A 5,000-nucleotide genomic window follows, 5' to 3' on the forward strand; every position below is an offset into this window, starting at 1 on the left:
ACCATGGCATGGAGAGCTGGCAGAGTTCTACAGGTAGCCGCCGAGACGGACTGGAAGGATCAAGGACTACGTCAAGCAATGGTTGCGGTGTCGTGAGGACTGGTGCACCCTTGTCAGTCGTCTGAAGGACTTACAGCCATACCAACATCTTGAAAGCCGAAAGATGGCAGTAGGGTAACGTACAGTAGAATACCTATTCGTCTTACCTGTTAAGCTGCTTTGTTTGAGCCAAAAGGTGTCTGCGTCTTGGACTGTAGAGTTTCTTGCGGTGTTGTCGGCCTAGGGTACTGGTCGAAGCCGGAAATGATTTTGTGATGTAAAAAGCTTTGTAAACTAATAATAATTAGTCTTGGCAGTGTCAAGATCCATTTAACACCAGGTTTTTGCGTGTGTGAGTGCGTGTGCGCTTGTGCCTTGTAAGCTACGGTAGCGGACAACTATTCAGATTACATTCAAGTCTGTAAACAAATACTAAATTTATAGAGTTGTGTAGAGGCATTTATGATTGTCTAAAAACCGGGCTATACCACTCCATAACATCTGGCGCCCAATAAGGGACCATAACATCTGGCGCCCAATAGTGTTTGTTTGTTTGACCCTTTAGCAGTATTGTTTTCTATCTCAAGGCACGTGCGCTTACACGGGTGTGAATGATTGTTTTGTTTGTCCTGTTTGTCCAGTAACATTTTCAGATTTGATTTGATTTTTGATTTGATGTGTTGACTGGCATATTCTTGCAAGGCCAAGGTCTTACTCGAGTTTCGTTCATGATAATTTTTTTAAACAGCTTCTGAACATGACCCCAGTGTATAATTCTTTTGATTCTTTGGATAATCTCTGATCGAGATTCAGAAAATTTCATCGTTTTTTCAACAATTCATTTTCTTTTGAGGAAAGGGGGTGATGTTACGAAGCGGTTTACTCGTATTTTTGGTAATGTGTATTGTTGTAAATAGAATAGACTATAGCGATGGTCAGACATTGGAAAGGGCTATAGGCTGCATACCGTCGCGTTGACCGCAGTTGAACCTTTGTGTAACTGACAAGGTTTTTCACGTGCAAGTAATGCAGGCGACAGCTCACTGGCAATGTCATAGCAAGAACGACTTTGTAAAATCAGTCGCCGTCAAGGAGCCAAGCTCGACTCATGTTTTTCGTAACACTTTAGCAGACGGGCTCCTGTTTTAGGTATCTGACTGAAGAAGGATGAAGACTGACGAACTTTCCCTATCAGCGTACATGATATCTTCCATTTTCATATTCATGCCAGGCCGGCGACTGTACTAAATGTTGGCTTTACACTCTTTTGAGGTATGTTTGAAACCGGTTATATTTTCATGTCATGTTGTCGTATGTGAGAAGAGTGACTGGTTCTGTGTTTAATGTTATTGTGTAGGCCTAAGCTATTGTGCTATACTGCTTAAACATGTGAGGGTTTTACGTAACGTTTTCTTGGCTTTAGAAAACAGGAATTAACGTGTAAATAATTATATTGGCTCATGCAGCTTAATATGTTGGACGAGTGAGTATTTTTATTGTGCGAGTGAAAGAAACTAAAGACAAGTTGATTTATGGACTATAAACTTTACAGTGTTCCAACTGGGGGGTTTTCATCGCCGGAGGCTGAACTGAACCAGTCAACTGCGGCTTGTGGACATGACCATGGCATGGAGAGCTGGCAGGGTTCTACAGTTAGCCGCCGAGACGGACTGGAAGGATCAAGGACTACGTCAAGCAATGGTTGCGGTGTCGTGAGGACTGGTGCACCCTTGTCAGTCGTCTGAAGGACTTACAGCCATACCAACATCTTGAAAGCCGAAAGATGGCAGTAGGGTAACGTACAGTAGAATACCTATTCGTCTTACCTGTTAAGCTGCTTTGTTTGAGCCAAAAGGTGTCTGCGTCTTGGACTGTAGAGTTTCTTGCGGTGTTGTCGGCCTAGGGTACTGGTCGAAGCCGGAAATGATTTTGTGATGTAAAAAGCTTTGTAAACTAATAATAATTAGTCTTGGCAGTGTCAAGATCCATTTAACACCAGGTTTTTGCGTGTGTGAGTGCGTGTGCGCTTGTGCCTTGTAAGCTACGGTAGCGGACAACTATTCAGATTACATTCAAGTCTGTAAACAAATACTAAATTTATAGAGTTGTGTAGAGGCATTTATGATTGTCTAAAAACCGGGCTATACCACTCCATAACAGATATCCCCGGACGTTTTTCTGGTTTTTTCGATAAATACTTTTGATGACGTCATATCCGGCTTTTTGTACAAGTTGAGGCGGCACTGTCACACCCTCATTTTTCAATCAAATTGATTGAAATTTTTGTAAAGCAATCTTCGACAAAGGCCGGACTTCGGTATTGCATTTCAGCTTGGTGGCTTAAAAATTAATTAATTACTTTGGTCATTAAAAATCTGAAAATTGTAATAAAATTTGTTTTTATATAAAACGATCCAAATTTACGTTCATCTTATTTTACATCATTTCCTGATTCCAAAAACATATAAATATGTTATATTTGGATTAAAAACAAGCTCTGAAAATTAAAAATATAAAAATTATGATCAAAATTAAATTTCCGAAATCGATTTAAAAACAATTTCATCTTATTCCTTGTCGGTTCCTGATTCCAAAAACATATAGATATGATATGTTTGGATTAAAAACACGCTCAGAAAGTTAAAACGAAGAGAGGTACAGAAAAGCGTGCTATGCAGCACAGCGAAACCACTACCGCGCTGAACAGGCTCGTCAGTTTCACTCCGTTATGCACAAGCGGCGGACTACGGTCATTGTGAAAAAATGCAGTGCGTTCAGTTTCATTTTGTGAGTTCCACAGCTTGACTAAATGTAGTAATTTCGCCTTACGCGACTTGTTTCTTCTTCTTCTTCTCCTGCGTTCGTGGGCTGAAACTCCCTGGTACACTCGTGTGTTTTTTTTTTTTTGCACGAGTGGAATTTTACGTGTATGACCGTTTTTTACCCGTTTTCGGAGGAAGCATGCTGAGTATTTTCGTGTTTCTATAACCCACCGAACTCTGACATGGATTACAGGATCTTTTTCGTGCGCATTTGGTCTTGTGCTTGCGTGTACACACGGGGGTGTTCGGACACCGAGGAGAGTCTGCACACAAAGTTGACTCTGAGAAATAAATCTCTCGCCGAACGTGGGGACGAACTCACGCTGACAGCGGCCAACTGGATACAAATCCAGCGCGCTACCGACTGAGCTACATCCCCGCCCTGACTGAGCTACATCCCCGCCCTGACTGAGCTACATCCCCGCCCTGACTGAGCTACATCCCCGCCCTGACTGAGCTACATCCCCGCCCTGACTGAGCTACATCCCCGCCCTGACTGAGCTACATCCCCGCCCTGACTGAGCTACATTCCCGCCCTGACTGAGCTACATCCCCGCCCTGACTGAGCTACATCCCCGCCCTGACTGAGCTACATCCCCGCCCTGACTGAGCTACATCCCCGCCCTGACTGAGCTACATCCCCGCCCTGACTGAGCTACATCCCCGCCCTGACTGAGCTACATCCCCGCTCTGACTGAGCTACATCCCCGCCCTGACTGAGCTACATCCCCGCCCTGACTGAGCTACATCCCCGCCCTGACTGAGCTACATCCCCGCCCTGACTGAGCTACATCCCCGCCCTGACTGAGCTACATCCCCGCCCTGACTGAGCTACATCCCCGCCCTGACTGAGCTACATCCCCGCCCTGACTGAGCTACATCCCCGCCCTGACTGAGCTACATCCCCGCCCTGACAGAGCTACATCCCCGCCCTGACTGAGCGACATCCCCGCCCTGACTGAGCTACATCCCCGCCCTGACTGAGCTTGATATCTTTTTTCTCGACATGTCTTGTTATTATGAGTTATTTCTAATATGCTGACTGTTAGCAAATGATAACAAGACATGTCGAGAAAAAAGATATCAAGCATGAGCCTTTTAGGCGAATGCTGATATCGTTTGTGAGACATGTCTGTTATCATTTGCTAACAGTCAGCATATTAGAAATAACGGTTTTATTACCGTTTAATTCGACCAAAAGAAATTTCGAAGCAACCCCGCGAATTTGACAGAACAGCCGCAATGGGAACTTGAGCGCTTCTACCTGATTATGCCTGTCAGTCAAAGAATTCTCGTGACCTGAGTCAGCCAATCAGAGTAACACACCTGACGTGATGAATATTCACAGGTCAAATGCCTTTGACACACAACAATCTCACAAGATAAACCATGTTGAACATGCGTTTCGGTTGCTTCGCTTTTTCTCGTTGAACAGAGAGCGACAGATTTAGAACCGACTCCAGACGGATGGGAAATGACGTAAAGATACATTTGATGTAAAGCGAGTGGCGCAATTTCACTTGATTTTTCCGAACTTTGATCATTTAGATTTCAAGTGAGCGGTCGGCATTGCACACTCAGACGATGGGCGGTGCCTTGCTGTTCCGTTACGCACCCACCGACAAAACTCGCTTTTCGGTATTTTTTAGATAAAGAGAGTATTACCTGACAGCATTTGAAGTGTCATTCTTTAAAATAAATCATGCTGATATTGTTGAATTACATGTTTAGTTTGTCTTGTTAATTTTTAGCGTGATATACAAAAGGGGTCCCTGCCTGAACGTTATAACATTTAGAGGGTCACCTAGAATCCGTCCTGATTGGTCAAAAAGCCATATGGGGCACTGAATTGATAATACCATTTGCTAACTGTCAGCATATTAGAAATAACTCATAATAATCATTCAAAAGGAGACGAACACAATCACCAACAAAAATAATCTAAGAAACAAACAAACAAACAAACAAACAAACAAACAAACAAGCAACTTACCAGCTCTGGTGTCTCTGTGAAGGGATTCTTCGTCCAACTGTCGCTGAACCACAGAAGCCGAGATGAAAGCGAGTGAAGCTAGGAGGAGGATGCCATAATTTATCTTATACTCCATTGCTCTTATTCAATCTTCCGTACACAATAAG

General features: G+C 43.7%; 1 long non-coding RNA gene across 1 annotated transcript; it reads left to right on the forward strand.

The window, feature by feature from the left end:
* Positions 1-15: 15 nt before the first annotated feature.
* On the forward strand, positions 16-2,032 carry LOC138957662 (uncharacterized). Its single transcript, XR_011453118.1, has 2 exons — positions 16-1,311; positions 1,592-2,032. It is a non-coding gene; the product is annotated as an uncharacterized lncRNA (long non-coding RNA).
* Positions 2,033-5,000: the final 2,968 nt, after the last annotated feature.

The sequence above is a fragment of the Littorina saxatilis genome, unplaced genomic scaffold, assembly GCF_037325665.1.
Source record: "Littorina saxatilis isolate snail1 unplaced genomic scaffold, US_GU_Lsax_2.0 scaffold_997, whole genome shotgun sequence".
Classification (NCBI taxonomy): Eukaryota; Metazoa; Mollusca; class Gastropoda; order Littorinimorpha; family Littorinidae; genus Littorina; species Littorina saxatilis.